The 17,399-nt window shown below is 53.5% G+C and overlaps 1 protein-coding gene across 3 annotated transcripts in view; it reads left to right on the forward strand.

The window, feature by feature from the left end:
- The first annotated feature begins 3,472 nt into the window (after positions 1-3,472).
- Positions 3,473-17,399, forward strand: part of PSD4 (pleckstrin and Sec7 domain containing 4) — a 32,025-nt gene continuing 18,098 nt past the window's right edge. The window contains exons 1-2 of one of the 3 annotated variants that reach the window (XM_059659199.1): positions 3,473-3,682; positions 13,884-13,956. The gene's annotated coding sequence lies outside the window, so the exon portion shown is untranslated. Of the gene's footprint in view, positions 3,683-13,883; positions 13,957-16,082; positions 16,188-17,399 lie in introns of those variants that run through there. The other 2 variants (XM_059659195.1, XM_059659196.1) reach the window with 2 other exon arrangements.

The following is a 17,399-nucleotide window of genomic DNA, read 5'->3' on the forward strand; positions in this document are numbered from 1 at the left end:
TGTCTGTCTTTTTATCTTTAAAGTGTATCTCTTCAAACCATATGGCTGGGTCTTCTTTTCTTAGCCATTTTGAAAAGCTCTGCCTTTTAATTGGCTTGTTAATTACTTATAATTTTTCAATTTTCCTATTTGTTTTAAATGTCCTTTCTGTTTTGTTTTTTTCTTATTTCCTGACCCTCTCCCAACCTCCCCCCCCCTCCCCAGTAATTATTTTTATGTCTCCTATTGGTCATTACTCTGAGCCTCACAACAATGTACTTCCCCTCCTGTGCTGTGTGCTTTTCTTATCATACTAGAAGCCCGATGCATGAAATTCATGCAAGAGTAGGCCGTCCTTCTCCCGGCTGCCAGCACCGGCTTCCCTCTGGCACCTGGGACCCGGGCTTCCCTCACAGCCCAGCTTTGTCTGTAAGGTCGTCCGGAAGGATGTCTGGTCTAATTAGCATATTATGCTTTTATTATTATAGATACCTTCCTTACACATGTTATAAACCCCCAGTACATTATTGGTTTTTTTATTTAAATTATCAGTTGACTTTTAAATCATTTACTACAAGAATGAAGACAGTCCTTTTTTAAAAAAAATGATCTTTATTGTTAAAAGTTATACAGATGTACCCTTTTTTTTCCCCATCGACCCCTTCTAGCACCCCCCCACTCCCTCTACCCCAAGCCTTCACCACACTATTGTCTTTGTCCATGGGTTATGCATATAAGTTCTTTAGTTAATTTTTCCCCACCCACCCACCCCTGCCTTCCCTCTGAGATTCGACAGTCTGTTCCATGTTTCTATGCCTCTGGATATATTTTGTTTATCAGTTTATTTTGTTCTTTAGATTCCACAAATGAATAAGATCATATGATACTTGTCTTTCTCTGACTGGCTTATTTTGCTTGGCATAATACTCTCTAGATCCCTCCATGCTTTCTCAAAGGCTAAAAGGTTCTTCTTTTTTACTGCTGCATAGTATTCCATGTTGTAAATGTGCCACAGCTTTTTTATCCACTCATCTACTGATGGGCACTTGGGCTGTTTCTAGATCTTAGCTATTGTAAATAACACTGCTATGAACATAGGGGTGCGTGCATTCTTTTTGATTGGTGCTCTGAATCTCTTAGAATATATTCCTAGAAGTAGGATCCCTGGGTCAAATGGGAGTTCCATATTTAATTTTTTGAGGAAACTCCCTATTGCTCTCCACAGTGGCTGTACCACTCTGCATTCCTACCAGCAGTGCATTAGGGTTCCCTTTTCTCCACATCCTCGCCAGCACTTGTCATTGGTTGATTTGTCGATGGAAGCTGTTCTGACAGGTGTGAGTTGATTTAAGACAGTCTTTTATATCAACCCCTATAGTTATTATTTCAGTTTTCTTTGCTCCTTTCTGTAGATTCTAATTTTTATCTTGTATCTTCCCTTCACTCCGAGACATTACTTCACTTTTCTTGTAGTCTGGGTCTGCCGGTGGCAAAACTCAGGTTTTGTTTATTTGGAAATGTTCACATTTGACTTTCCATTTAAAAAATATTTAAAGCTGGACACAGAACTATAAATTGATAGCTTTTTTTTCTTCCTGTCAGCACTTTACGTAGATGTTGCATTGACCTCTGGCCTATGTTGTTTGTGATGAGAAGTTAGCAATTTTTCCTATCACTGGGTCCCTGTATGCAGTGCACATCTTCTCCTCTGTGTTCTTGTAAGAATTTTCTCTTATCTCTGTTAATTCAGGAACTGTGAAAGGACCTGAGATTTGAGTTTTCTCTGCTAGTAAGTCAGTGAGTTGGCATGTCACAGTTTTTAGTTACTGGCAGAAGATGAGGTAGCTTATGACTCACAGCAAAGCAGAGTAACCTGCATATAGGTTCCTGCCTCCAATCCCCACAGGGTAATATGACTGGGGCCAGATGTTACCTGCACAGGTAGTGAGCCATGTGACAACAGAGGAACCCCAATATTGGGAGGCCCTGATCTTACATAGGAAAATCCAAGAAACTCATCTATCTCTTGTCTGGCAGGAAAAGACTGAGGTATCTCTTCATTCCAGGGTCATAAAGACAGGGTTGGGGGGTTAGGGGGGGGGATACAGGTGTGGCCTAGAAAGGGTCAATGGGGGGAAAAGAGGACATATGTAATACTTTCAACAATAAAGATTAAAAATATATTTAAAAAGAAGACAGATATTTGCCTTCCTGGAGCAAATTTATCTATATTCCCCTTATTTGTTTATTTAAAAAATAATGGTGATCATATTTCTACTGACACTTCCTATCTCTTCACCCCATTATATTCATCTTTTGCTGTAGGTTTTTTAACATTCTTATACTTTTCATTTTTAATTCTTTATCCTCTGATTCCAATATCTTCTCTACAGGTGTGATATTGTCATATAAGAAATATATATTTGGTATTTGCCCCTGGTCCTGACACGGAGCTCCTGAAAACCCTTGTAAGTTCCTGAGTGATAGGGTGATAGGATCATCTTTGGTCATAATATTTGGTTTTGGCCGTACAGTGGACGTAGTGGATAAATACACTGTAGATGTGCTGGGTTCTGTTATTTTCCTCTGGGGCGTGTCCATGTGCTCCAGCAGGAAGTGAAATGACTGGGAGCCCGCCCTTGGCGTTGCAGAGGTATCGTTTTAGGTTTGGGATAGATTGCTTTTGGTTTTGTCCCTGAGTCTAGGGACAGCCCTTAATCCTGAGATGTAATCTTTACTCTTTAAGTGTGACCATTCTGAAGTTTCAGTGAACAACCCAGAGAGTTTACCAAGCTCCTCTAAAACGGCAGGACTTGAACCCCAATCTCCCCAGCAGCAGGCAATTCACTGCTCAAATGCCTTCTGAGCTACTGTTTTCCTTTGGGTTGTTTAGACTCTCACCCACTGTGTGTTCACTCAGGAGGGAGGTGAGGATCTGAGGTCAGTGTGGGTGCAGATGGAGGGCTTGCTCTGCGTGTGGCTCCCTCCTTCCCAGGGTTTTCCCTCAGGGAACTCCTACCCCTTGGCATCCCACTGCTGCTCACCTCCCTGCCAGGATGCAATCTTTTGGAATATTTGACTCATCCTACCCCACAATGTCCCGCCAGTGCCTCACATGCATACAGTAGGTGCACAATCAATGCTGGAAGAGTGAACAAATGAATTACTAATAAGTAATAGGGTTTCTGACCCTGCACCAGGGCCCCATCTAACAAAGACAGAACAGCAGAGCTTCACGGTGACAGAGCAAGGCCTTTGAGTACTGACTGTCCCACTGCGCGCTTTGGGGGCGCATGGTGGGGCGCGGGAGGTGTGGGGGAGCGCGCAGGGCGCGGGCAGGAGCCCGCCAGGACCGGCCCAGCCAAAGCCAGCCCTGCTCCGCTGCGGTCAGACCAGTCTGACGGCTACGCCCCTGGCTGCCCTCCCCGCCCCTTGCCCCGCCCTATCTCATGTCCTGCCTTCCCCTCCTTTCCCCTCCCCGCCCCCGGCCGCCCCGGCCGCCCCCGCCGCTGCACCTGGAAACCTGTCCCTCCCTCGAGTGCACCCTTGGAGCTGGACCGCCCAGCCCACGAGGCCTCCGCCCCCAGCCCTGGCTGCCTCCGTACTTGGACACCTGGGCACCTGGGCACCTGGGCACCTGGGCACCTGACCATGGGACGCCCGGGCCGGCGGGCGGGCGGAGCAGCAGCCCGGCGGGAGATGGGTAAGGGTCTTGGGGAGGCAGGCTGGGGGTCCCGCCGCCCCCGATGGGGACTGTGTGCGCTGCGCAGAGCGCCAGGCGGGAGCATCTGTTGGGTCGGGCAGGACGCTGAGGGAGGGCATGGGGCTGGAGCCAGGAAGAGCCGGAAGAGGCTGCAGGAGTGTGGAAAGCGAGTGGACACCTTCAGAATCTAACCTGGTCGGGTGACCAAGACAGGGACATCAAGGGGACAAGGCTGAGCGCCACTGGGAAAGCCTGCGGGCCTGGGTGCGGCCACCGGCTCCTCCAGCTGGGCCGGGTGGGTCTGGCTGAGCCGCCCTGGGCTGCTGTTAGATAGAACTACGAGACCCTGAGGGTTTTCCTCCATCTCCGTTGCCTCTATTGCCTCTATTCTGCTGTCCGGTGCCTCGGTGGCCCCTGGCGCCCAGGACCAGGCCAACCGTCCCCTCTGAGGCCCCTGCCTGGTGGGGCCCTGTCCCTGCAGGCAGCCCCCAGAAGAGCGCTGGGTGGAGGATAAGCCAGCCCTCCCTTAGCTCTTCTGGGTGCATCTGCCAGAGACCTTGGAGAGATTCCTGGGAAGGTAAACAGTATCCGCTTTGCTGACAAACTCACATCCCCTCCAGGGTTCCTTCCTGGCCTTAGAGCTGAGTCTAGCTGCCCTTGTTTCTCCAGGCGCACGATGGATTTTGCTGCTCTAGTCAGTGAACTCACCCAGACCCCTGTGCCAGGACCTGATGTCTAGGTCAAGAGGCTAGCGTCAGCTGCCCTTGAACCTCATTAGCCTGGCCCTTCCCCAGCCCCAGAGCTGACTGAATGTAATTAGCAACTAATTGGGTGTCTGGTAGCCCCTCTACATAAGAAACGCCAAGATCAAGTGTAGGCAGTGGATGTGTGGATTCATTTTTTTCTACCAGACATGGCACTTCTTCTGTGTGAAGGGTATGAAGAAGAGCCATTCATTCATTCATTCAGTCAACAAATATTGACTGCAAAAATGCAGATGACCCATGATTTCAGAGTGATAAGTGCTGTAAAAACAAAACAGAGTGGTGGTGGGCAGAGAACTTGGCTCTCAGCTGGAAAAGGGAGCAGGCAGGCCTGAGGGAGGAGGGAAGACGGCACCGTTTCAGGCCCAAAGCTCTGGGCACAGGGTGGGATGTCCTTGTTACTGTGAGCAGGACTTAGGGGCTTCCTAACGGATCAGTGAGCGGTGGAGGGCGGATGAGTGGTGAGCTGTCCCTCTCTGAGTCCTGAGAGTGCATTTCTTGCTGGGAGGCTTAGTCTGAGATTTAAGCTTCCCCAGAAGACATGCTCTGTGTCTCCCTGTTCATTTGTTCATTCATTCATTCATTCATTCATTCAACAAGTACTCCTGAAAGCCTGTATGTTCCAGGCACTGTTCCAGGTATTAAGGATGCAGCAGTGAAGCGGACAGCACTTTCCCGCACAGAGCTTATTTTCTGGTGGGAAAAATGGCAACAAATAAGAACAGCAATTTTAATGTCAACTCAGATGAATCCTATGGAGCAAAGCAGAGCAGCGTAAGGGTGGCGGGGGCTGCTGAGTTTAGTAGAGATGCCGGACAGGCAGTACCGAGGGGATGAAATTTGAACAGAGACCTGAATGTAGACAAGACACAATCATGTGACTCTCGGGGGGAACAGCACATGCTAAGGCCCTGAGGTGTGAAGGAGGTGTGAGCCTGCTGGCATGCTGGCCGTGCTTAGGAGCAGGACAGAAGCCAGTAGGCCTCTCAGAGCCTTTCCTTCAAGGTCGGGGTGCAGAGGGGTCAGCCTGATGACCAGAGGCACCCGAGAAAGCAGATGTTGTTCTCAAACCCAGGGTGAGGCTTGGGACAGGAGGTCACTAGAGATGGAGAGTGTGTATCTGGGCAGGAGGCGGATCACTTGCTTTTCCCACCCCCAGCTTTCACCCAAACATCATGGGCCACACAGACAACTAAACTGGGGAGCAGACCGAGTTTTTCAAATCAGTAAGGACTCTGGAAACTGGAAATGGGGGGTGGGGTGGAGCACTGTTGCCTTCTAGGAAAATTCCAATAACCTTTCATTGTTGAACTAACTAGGTGATCTCATTACTTGGCTTAAAAAGGCAAACAGGAGAGTACATAACAATGGACGTTTATTGAGCACGCACTGTGTGCCAGACACGCATCCCCCTCACAGCGAGTCTGTGCAGGGTGTACTCCCACTGCCCCTGTTTCACAGGTGGGAAAACTGAGGCTCAGTGACTAAGACAGCTGCCCGTCTTGAGACAGCTGGTGAGTGTGGAGGTCTGGGTTACCGTCGAGTGGTGCAATTTTAGAGCCCTGTGCTTTGAGAGAGATGTTTGGCTGCCCAGATGCTTGTCATAGTGGAGATGCTTGTCTTACCAGCAGGGTGGTTAGAGCAAGCATGTCGAACTCACGGCCTCAGGGCCGCATGCAGCCCACAACGAATGTTTTTGTGGCCCAGCCAATATAACGGTGTGAGTCGTTATTTACATTTATGAAAGGAAATAAGTCTCCTGTCAGATCCAGAATTACTGACACTCACCTTGGGTTAGTTTTGAAAGTAATCACTGTGAACACGATTTCCCCTGAAATAGGAAAGACAGTAGCAGAGAAGAGATGCCAAGTGTCAGGAAGAAAACATTAACTTTATCATTGCCCTTGTTGTTGTTTTTTTTATACTCCACTTTTCTAAATAAACCTGCGTTTCTATGAAAATGGAAGCTTTTGTTTTTTGCGGCCCACATAAACTTCAACCTTGTTTATTTGGGCCGTGTTAGCCTTTGAGTTTGACATGCTATGAGCCCACTCCACCGCTTTCCTTCTTTTTAAGGCAATGTTTTCATGGGTTAAATTTTCTTTAAAAAATATTTTTAAAGGCCATACTCGCAGGTGTTGAAAATGTTTTTCAACTGTTAATCCAAACAGCCCTTCAAGCAGCAGTGAAACACCTCCCCCCCTCTCCTGCCCTCTGATGCCAGTTCTCTTCAGTTTCTTGAGGCGACGTCTGGAGAGAGAGGTTCTGCTCATGAACAAGCATATGCAGTGTGTGCATGCCTCCTCTTTCTCTCTCTTTTTTTTTTTTTTTTTTACCAAATTGTAATAATGTCAGGTCTGTACTTTTAAAAACTTTAATATACTTACTGTTCTTCGTCAGGACATACAAAGGTCCTCCATCCTGGTTGAATATCTCACAGAGGGGAGGTCCCACGTGTAACTAGTGGTCTTTTCTGGCTTTCTGGGTTGTTTTACCTGTTTTTGTTTGTTAGTTTGCAGTGACAGACAGTCACGTATGAACATACTTGTGCCTACATATTTACTTACTTCTGCGTCTGTTTCAGTAGAAGAAATTCCTAAACGTGGACTCGCTGGTTGAAAATCCCCATGTGTTTAGATTTCGGCCGGTGCTGCCAGCCCGTGAGACGTAGCTCTGAGATTGTGTCTTCGCAGCTTCGCCAGTCGGTGTGTTAGCAACTTTCTTTCTTGCTAATTTTACAGGAAAAAAGAGGTGCCATCACGTTGTGGTTTAATAGGGGTTTCCTGGTGAGTTGTGTTGTGAGTCTCTCCTAGGGTTTAAGCTGTTTGTCTTTCTCTTTCTGTGGACTGTTCATGCCCTGGCCTGTGGTCTAAATTGGATTGTTGTCTTGTTTTTTTTTGTTATTGAATTATAATCTCTCATCTCTAGTTCCACTGACTGCCCTCCCCACCTTCCCCTACCGCCGAGAGCAGCTGCCACTGTGATGCATTTATGATCTGTTTATCCTTAGATCTGGGTGTATTTTAGAGAAAATATGATGTTGATTTGTATGTACATGTATTTTAAACTACATATACTGCATTGTGCCACAAATCATGATCCTTTTACTTCTTAAACCTGATACTGTGTTTTTAGGAAGATCTCTGACCACCGTGTGAACTCGGTGGCTACAGAGTTCCATGACTGGAATTATTGTGGAATCATCGTAAGCGCTGGTTCTTCTTGGCTGTGTGTAGGAAGGTTGTTCGGAGAAATGGCATTTTGGGTGTGTGCCTTGGGGGATGAAGAGGAGTTGATAGATGAGCAGGAGGATGGGGAAGGGAACAGCACTGAGCAAGAGGCAGCATAGGACACGCTGACATGTGAAAGTACTGGGAACATTCAGGGAAGCCCCAAGGCTAATGGGGTGGAGTTCAGGGGGCGGGTGTGTAGTCCCAGGAGAGGCTGGGGGTTTCAAATACCAGGACTGGGCTTTCCCTACAGGCCACAGGGTGTGGCAGTGGAGTGGGAGTCAGTTGTTAAGGTTTTCAAGAGCAGAAGTGATCTCTGGAACCGGAGTGGGGTGTGGACATCGATGTGAGAGGCAGGAGGCCTCTGCAGTGCTGCAGACCGGAGAGGACCGGGCTCTGTGTGAGAGTGGAGCAGCTTCGGAAGGAGAAGCAGAGGCCTGGGCACCAGAGGAGGCCTGAGGGGCCTAGGCTGGTGTCAAGGCTGCTAACTTAGGAAACCAGGAGAATGTGGTGTCACAAGCAGGGCCCAGGAGGGGTAGGCTGGGCCCAGGGTTCACTCCTGGGCCTATGGCTGTGCTGTCAGCCAAGCTGTCAAATTTAAAGGCCAGCTCCTCCAAGCTGGGGAGGGGTTTGTGGTAGCTCAGTGAGTGAGTAGGTGGGAGGTGAAGGTGTGGGAGTGGGTGAGGTCGCCAGGGAGAGTGAGGAAGGCAGGCGAGAGCCTGGGGCAGGCAGGCAGGCAGGCAGGCAGGCAGGCAGGGAGAAGTATGCAGGGAGAAGTGGACAGACAGGCCCAGCCAGCTGGGAGCTGGGTGCACTTTCGAACTCTGTCCTTTGCTGGCCAGACGCGCTTGGGAAGGCATCCTTTCAGGAGGGAGCGTGGGCAGGGGTCGGGGGTCAGGGACGGTCATAAACAAGGAGCCCAAGAAGTGGTCCCTGCTCTCCTGGTATCTCTCAGTGGGGCTTTGGCGGGAGCATAGGAGTGCGGAGACAGACAGGAGGGACTGGGCCCCCGAAGCACAGGTAAGTGTAAGGGGCTTTCTTCGCCGGGAGCTGGGCTTCCCCACCCGTTCAGCCTGTGGGTGACTGTAGAGTATAGCTATGGATGGGCTCCTGTGGCACAGACAAGGCCCTGGGCCCAGGGCTTTGCTGCTACAGGCAAGGTGCGTGTGGGCACCCCCCAGGGGAATACGCAGCCTGTCAGGTGACCCAGGAAATGCCCTGCTCTGAGCCCGGTCTTCCTCCTTCGCTGTCGCTGTGCCGGCCAGCGTACCCGTTCTGTTGCCGTAACACCCGAGCCTCCCTTGCCTGTGTAGTGGGAGCCTGACGTCCTGCACCTCCTGGCAGGTCTCGGCTCATGAGCATTGTTAGGAAGCGTTCATCCTCCAAAGGAACAAATGCTTGTCACTGTTTGTGACTACTTTTCCACCTGTACTACTTTATGTGTTTATTTTTAGAAAAGTAAGCAAGAATCTGCTAGTATTAACCGCAGCAAAAATATACTTAGGAGAGTGAAACAAGGAAGGGCATAGAAGAAGCAGCAGAAGAGCCCAGGCTGGGCTGTCCGGGCTCACTGGGAAGTCAGAGAAAAGGGGGTCTGGGAGACAGGTTCAGGGGTTAGCCTGGGGTGAGCTGCCACTGCTCACTGCTGCCCTGGCTGTAACTCTCCTGGGGTCCCTTAGAGGTTAGGGGATACATGCGAGGGAGTGGGAGCAGGGAATGGCACCGGTGTGCTCCCTGGAGGGAGAGCACCTATATAATTTTATTACATTGTTTTTTCCTTGAAAAAACAATGTAAAGCAGGTATTACCTACTTTAGCGTGATTCTAAGCAATAACATCTGTGAAATCATAGGTTTGCTGTATCAATTATTTTTAATGCAATTCAGGTAAATGCTTAACTATTTAAAATATTAATTCTGCGTCCGCTTATCCACTTATGCAAACCTCGTCTTAGATCTGAGGAGGCGGGAGGAGATACTCGGTACTATGTAGGAGAGGGAAAATACTACCTCTGCCCTGTTTGATTCAGTGACGGGGCCTGACCAAGGACAGACGAACAGTAGAAAAGACTTACTGGCATGCACAGGGGACCAATCAAAGACAGCTGGCTTGTTAAAGTTAAAGGCTTCTACAGTAAACCCTCATTTTGCAGACAACGATTTGATGGACTTCAGATTGAACGGACAGAATTCCCGGTCCATATATCATATTAACACCCTGTTAATTTTAAAATGCCTTTAACCAAGATTTGCTTATAATCCAATTAACACGTTGTTTTTGTTATTAATTCACTATTATTTTAAACAAATTTTACTGAATAGGCCATATGTTGGAAAAGACACTACAGTAATTTCGCCGACATAAGTGATTATTACATATCCACAACTATGTCTACATATTTAAATCCCAGAGTCACCGCCCGTAAATAGCGTTTGGCGAATGATCAGCACGTGGTCCCACGGAGGGCGTGTGACCTGCTGCAGCGGTTTCAACTGCGCAGGAGGTTCCCACGTGCACTGAGCCACGCCCAGCGCTCCAGTCGCCTGCGCTGTTTATTCGGGCGACCGGTGAATGCACGCATTTACTAGGCCTGCTCAGTATAAATTTAAAACGACAGTAATACATATAGAAAACTTCTCTGTGAAGTTGAACTTTTCATACATACTGAATTTTAACCACACAAACGTGTCTACATGAGTAAAACACAGGCAAACTAACTTGATGACTTTTTATCATATGCCTTTGGCAAACCTACTTCATTGGGCTTTCGGCTTTAAGGGACATCCGTAGGCTGAGTTAGTCCAGTAGAGTGAGGTTTTACTGTTTACTTAGTGGGGGAAATGGAGGGGAGAGAAGGCTCCTATGGGAAGGCAAATAGGTTTCTGGAGGACACACAACTGGGTGTTAGAACAAATGGAAGGTGAGAAAGCCTGTGGTAAAGTTTGGGTTTAGGAGCTGAGTGGTCTGGCTGTCCTGGGGGCCATAATCCCTCCCGGAGAAGGGTGGGTGGGTCTCACTGAGACCCACGGGAGCCGGGCTCCTGCAGGAGGAATTACGAAGCCGAAGCCGCTGTTTCCATCAGCTAAGGGAAGCTCTGAGGAGGCTGCTTGCTGCATCTGTGAAACCTCAAATGTCTTTACCTTAAACAATAATCTTCATACCAACTGTGGAGGCCAGGCGGGCCCCACACCAGCAGGAAAGAGGCCCCATGGCAGCCACCTGAGAGGTGGTCACCCCAGGGGCAGACCCTCCTCCCCGCCCCCGCCCCACGGAGCTCCGCCTTCACAGGCAAGGACAGAGGTCGGCAAAGAACCTTCCAGCCGTTAAAGCGAACAGGAATATTCAATTGTGATGTCACTCAACGAATTTAATTTTCTAATACCTTTATTATTTCTGCTGATGATCAACAGGATCCATACTTATTTTAAGAAATTAGATACATGCCAAAAAGCATAAAGCACTTAACCATGTGCACCATACCACACACGGACAGATAGCCACCATCGACCAATGTGTTGGCATTTTCTTGTCTAAATACACAAACAAGTTTTTAAATATTGAGCTTATAGTGAGTATATAAACAGTTTTCTTACTTGATGATATACTGTGAACATCTTTCCACTTCATTAAATACTCTACAGAAACGAGATAGTCACAGGCTGCCGGGGTTCACCATCTGGCCCCACGGCTTTGCCACCATCTACTTATCCAGGCCCCGATTGGGGATGTTGACGGGGGAGCGTTCTTGCCGTATAAGTAACTGCATGCACATGTGCTTCAGCAGATGTTTTGCAAGTGTCTTCTGGGTGCCCGGGGGCTTGGGGACAGAGGTGAGTGACTGTGGAGTCCTAGTCACTGCTACTTGAAGACAGATCCATGACAAGTGGCCTGGGAGTGAGGCCGGGCCAGGGAGCCCTGGCCTGGGCGTCTGTCCACGGCAGAGGAGGGATAGTCTTAGAAGGGTTCTGTGCCTGCCAGGGATTGGGCAACCAGGTCCAAGAAATACCAGTGTGTCAGTCACTTCCGCAATCACTCTCTGCCCGCTCCAGGAAGCCCAGGCCACACCAGGGCTAGCGCCCTTGCCTGACACGTCTCCCTCCCACTCTAAGACCGCAGGCATCAGGGGCGCCTTTGACCCAGGCCATGGGCTCAGTCACTGACACCCTCACTTGGCCCTACCTCCCAGCTCTGCTGCATCCCCAGGGAGCCCACAGTCCATCTGGGCATGGGCCCGTAACCTCTGACCTGGCAGAGGGATGTTGGGAGGCAGGTGTCTGCCTGTCTGTTCTCCCCGAGGCCAGAGAGCTGGAAGGGATGGGCTTTTTCTGGAGGCAGCAGCGTGTGTCTGTCTTACGCCAAGGCCTCCTACACATTCAGGGATACGGGGGGGGCCATCGAGGTGCTGCTGGCCTAGTTGTCACCCTGCCCGGGAGCTGGTGCCCTTGGAAGGATCGAAGTAAGCTCTGTCGGCTTCGAGGTTTTAAGCTGTGGGTTGGGAGAAGGGAGTTCGGGCCCCACTGTCAGCAGTGCTGTTGGCTTGGAAAGGCCTGCTCCTCGCCTGTAGGCTGCAGAGGGGAACGTGTAGCAGAACTTGTATTTGCCGGGCTCGGCAGCCCTGGGTTCCCGTGCAGCCTGCGTAAGTGCTCTGACCTCATCCGTGTGTAGCATGGGGGTAATGACATCCTCCCCGCCCGGACTCACAGGGTCAGAGATGCTGCTTGTAAAGGGCGTGGTGCGGGCCACTCAGCACCTAGGGGCCTCGGCCAAGGGCAGTACCAGCCAGGTGCCCGCTCCCTTCCTTTGCTGCCCCTTGGAGGGCAGAGCTGGTGCTGAAGTCCCCAGAGCTGCTCTCCTGGGGTAGGCTCTGCTCCCTGTGCTCTCAGTTCCGAAGTGCCACCTCCCCACCTGGGCTGAGTGGCTTCCTCTGTGGGCAAACAGGAAGTCGCTTACCTCGAGGGAGGGAGGAAGGGCTGCCTGCCCACAGCTGTGGTCATGTCCGAGGACTGGGTGTCCTCTGGGCCCTGGGGGATGGTGGCTGGGTAGGGAACCCAGGAGTGAGGGGGATTGCAGGGGACCAAACTCAATGTTGGCAGGGGCTCTGGGGCACACGCCAATTTCCCCTGCTGTGCCCTCACTGGGGCTACACGCCCTCTGTCCTTGCTGGCACCAGGGGTCCTCAGCCCAAGGTGCTCCTTGCAGTCTCGAGAAGGAGATGAAAGTCCTAGGACATGGAGCAGAGCAGGTGGCTACAGGAGTCTGGGAGTCTCTTGAAGTTTGCTGCCCGCAGGAGCACCTGCTAGCCATTCCCCAAGGCCCAAACACACACACCCTCACATACAAGACAGGCAGCTTGGAGGAGAGGGAGAGGCCATCTCCCCTCCCCTTGGATGGGGCTGGAGGTGGGCAGGGAAGAGGAGAGGAGAGTGGACTCACCGTGGGCTTGAGGCCCTGCACAACCGGGGTGAGCCAGCCAGCCCTGGCGCCTGGCCGTTCACAGTGAAGGGGAGGAGATGGCCACTGTCCCCTCCTGCTCAGCCCCATTCCAGCTGCAGGGAGCTGAGGGCCACCGGGCGGGTGGAGAGGCTGGGGTTGGGGTGGGAGGCTGGCCCTGTCCTCCCCTCAGGGCCGCCTGGCTCCTGTCCCATTGCCTATACCAGCCGTGGGCAAACTACGGCCCGTGGGCCGGATCTGGCCCGTTTGAAATGAATAAAACTAAAAAAAAAAAAAAGACCGTACCCTTTTATGTAATGATGTTTACTTTGAATTTATATTAGTTCACACAAACACTCCATCCATGCTTTTGTTCCGGCCCTCCGGTCCAGTTTAAGAACCCATTGTGGCCCTGCCCACCCCTGGCCTATACCCTCCTTCCCCGCTGGCCGGTACCCTCCCCGTGGCCCCATCGGTGGTCACTTCACTGCGTACGCATCTCCCTGGCCTTTGCAGCGGCATTCGATAGAGCCGACCACTTCCTTTCCCAGAGTCCTCTCCTCCCTCGTCCACTGTGACAGCATTGCTTATGCTTTCTCACCTCCTTAACAGTGCGGCCCTCCCCCGTGGGCCTCGGCCCCCGCACGGACCCACGTCCTGCTGGTCGCACACGCAGCTCTCTCCACTCCCGGTGTGTTTTTCCGTTGCCTGTTTGAGTAGCTCACAGATCCACAAGCCTAATATTTTTAAAAATCAACTCTTGGTTTTCTCCCCTCAGCCTCACCGCCCTGATTCTGTGCTTTGAGCAGATGCCATCACCACCCTTGGAGTCCCTCTCGCCAGAAATCCAGGTTACCTTCCACTCCCCTGTCCTCTACGCTCTCATCTGCTTAAGTGGCAGGTCCTGCCAATCATCCAGGACATACCCCCAGGCTTCTGTGTCCCCTCCTCCACCACAGCCTTGCCTTCCAAGCCACGGCCCCACCCCCCACCGCCCCTGGACGGCCACTGAGCCCCCACTGGCCCCTGGTTCTCACGGAGGAGCCTCCGACTGTCTTCTCCATTCAGCCGCTGCCGATCTTACCACTGCACTGAAATGCTCCCTGCCCGTCATTTCCCCGCTGACCGTGTGTCCTGCCTACCACTGGGGACCCTCAGGACCTGGCCCTGCCACTCCAGCCCACCTTCCCCTCACCCCTGGCCAAACTGGCCTCTCTCTGGTCCCTTCGCTCAGGGAGGCCTTTCTGGCTTCAGGTAAGGCAGTCGCTGTGCCTAAAACTCCTGCCCCAGGCTCGCTCTTCACATGCCGGCTGCTCCCCGGGTTTCCTGTCTCCCACCCGGTGAGCCCACCGCTGCTCTCTCATTCCTCCCTGCTCCTTCCCTCCCCGGTGCTGGCATTGCCTTATTCCTCTGCTGGTCTATTTTGTCTCTGGCCTGAGGGCAGGGATTGTGCTTGTTTCCTGGTGGGTCAGCAGCATCTCCTGGGTGAGCGTGTGGAGGAGGTGCTGGCTGAGCAGTGGCCACAGTGCAGAGGCCCTGGAGGCTGCGGGCCGAGGGGAGGGCCTGCGTTCGGCCTGGGCCACGAGGCTTCTGGCTTCCAGTGGGCAGTGTTGTAAGAGCACAGGTGCAGGAGGGGGAGCAGCTGGGGCGGGGCGGTCAGGAGCCAGAAGTTGTGCCACTGAAGTTGGGGTGCCCCTAACGTTTCCTTCCCAGAAAGAACAATGGGGGCCCCACTGACACAGGGGATATACATCTGGGTTATAACTGCAGCTGACAAACTGTCACCCAGTGCGTCCTGTCCTACTTCCCACCTTAACCAGGGGTTAGGTCCTCAGCCTCCTAGGAGGGTGGCCGCTGCCAGAGAGCCCCGCCCAGCCGTGGGCCCCGCCGCAGCCCCCTTCCCTGCCTGTCTCCCTCCTTGCCCATGGGCCCAGGTCCTGTCTGCCCCCGCCCCGCCGCCCTCAGGTGCAGGGCTGCGTGGAGTAGTAAGGCTGTGCCGCACGGAGGAAGAGGCCAGGCAGGCCTGGGAGGCGGAGAATCCAGGCTCCTGGGGCCTGGAGTGCGGTGGAGAAGGTCTGGGGTGCTCTCCCTGTGGACCTCTCCGGGGGTGCAGAGGAGCGGGGCTGGAGCTGCCGCCCTGCCTCTGGCCTGTGGGCTGTGCGGCCTGGGCTGTGTGGCCTGGGCTGTGTGGCTGGTGGTCTGAGGCGATATGCGAGTGGAGGAGTCTCCTGCGCAGTGAGAATTGGGGAGATGAACTGGGGTGGCTCGGGTCTCAGGACCCTCCGTTCACAAGTCGGTGGTGGTTGAGGCCGGAGAGGTAGGCTGTGCAGAGAGAGACAGGAGCCGTGCGGCGATGCCCTCCCCACCCCCACCGGGCTCACTCTCGGACACCTGTGGCCTGTGTCCCGCGGAAGGACGTTAGGAATCCCGTGTGGGAATGGACAAGAGCTGGTTCATGTGGTCGGAGGCTGTGAGCTCCCAGCCCAGCTGTGTGACTGCCCAGCGGTGAAGCCGGGGCAGAGGCCTCGCCTCGCTGAGCCTGCTCCCCATCTGTATAAGGGGTACAGCGAGCAGGTGAGAGGAGTGGCTGAGGCGCTAATGGGGAACACTGACCACCAGACAATTGTCATCAGGTGACAAAAGTAGAAATGTCAGTTGTTACGAGCAGAAAAGAACAGGTGACCAGCCCGGGCCTCCTGTGTCCCCCCTGGTGCCCTGCAGGGCAGTGAGAGCTGGGCAAGATGAGAACCTGTGACAGAACCACAGGCAGGAAGGGGTGGGGCCTTGCACAGTCCAGGGCCTGCACCTTCCCCTTTCTCTCGGGGCGGGTGAAGGGCGTGATTCTCTCTGGGGGCGGGGGCACGTGGGTAAGGGGCCGTGAGGCGCTGGGCCTGTGAGTGAAGGCTCCTGACTTGTGGGCAGGAAGTGAGAGGTGCAGAGCAGCTGGGGAGACTGGGGGAGGGGGGGCAGAGCGGGAGGGTGAGAGTGTCTGGGGGTGAGGGGAGCGGAAGTCGGAAGCTCCAGCCACCACATTCGCCACTCACAGGGCAGACACACGGCAGCGGGACCTGCTCCCTTGGAGGTGAGCCCGGTGGGCCCGCTTGGGGTGGGCCTGGGCCCCAGCGGGCCTTGTGTGCCCTGGGGCAGTGGCTGGGGCCGGTGGGCAGAAGGAGGGCGCTGTGGTCTCTACCGGGCACCTGCCGTGAGCTTAGCCCGGGCTGTACCCCCACCTTTCACTTCCTTCTCTCTGTCCCCTCCTCTCTCACCCTTCCCCGGCCCATCAGGCCCTTGCTCTGCTTCCTGCCCCAGCCCCGCCAGAGCCCTTTGGGGTCTGCAGCAGTGAATTGCCTGACGAGACTGCTGTGGCTGGGTGCCCAGTGGGTGCTCTTGGGGCCTGAGGCCTCAAGGAAGCCTGACCCTCGATCTTTGAGGGAGAGAGGCCAGATGGGCCGGGGGTAGTTTGGGGTGTGGCCACTGCAGGAGCTCAGACTCTGCTCTAAGGGGGCTCCTAGCCCCACCCGGAGGGGCTGGTTACAGGCAGGGCCCCGACTTGCCGGTTTGCCAGGTCACCTGGTGGGCAGCAGAAGCCATGACACTCAGTGTCCCTGTGCGGGCACTCAGGCCTTCCAGGTGTGGCTGTTTCTTCACGGTGAAGCCAGCCTCGGAGGGCCCGCCCCCCCACAGGACCTGGTTCTAGAGCCTGAGATGCTGAAAGCTGGGCAGGGCCCCCTGCCAGGGGCCAGGATTAGTCCCCTCAGGGCCTTCGCCAGGTTTGAAGGATGGGCCACAAATGGGCCTGTCGCCCTAACCTCCTGGACATGTGCAAACAAGGAGCTGCCCAGCTCGGGGCTCAGAGCCTGCTGAGCTGTTTGTGGAGTGAGGGGGGCGTCCCAGAGGGGTGAGGAGCCCAGCCTGGCCTGAGCCCTCCCCGTGCGCCTAGCCCTTCCCCGGGCTGCAGCTGCTCTGGGACCTGTTGGTGCTCTGCCCCATTCTCTGCCCCATCATCCCTCTTCTCTGCCTGAGTCCTGGCTGACCTTGACCCTGACTCCACCACAGGGTCCTCAGGCCCCCAGAGCCTCCCTCCTCCCCCTCTCCCTCCCTGCGCATTTGCATTAAGGCTCCTGGTGTGGCAGGAAGTGGGGCCTCCCCTGAACTTGGCCTGCTAGGTCCCCAGGTTCAGGTAGGGGCGTCAGTCCTGCAGCTCCGGACAGAGGGCTCACCCTGGGCTCCCGCCCTGAGGCCGACATTTCTGACCCGGCTCCTGCACAGGGACAGCACCCAGCACTTCCTCAAT

This window comes from Myotis daubentonii, chromosome 12 (genome assembly GCF_963259705.1).
Source record: "Myotis daubentonii chromosome 12, mMyoDau2.1, whole genome shotgun sequence".
NCBI classification, from domain to species: domain Eukaryota; kingdom Metazoa; phylum Chordata; class Mammalia; order Chiroptera; family Vespertilionidae; genus Myotis; species Myotis daubentonii.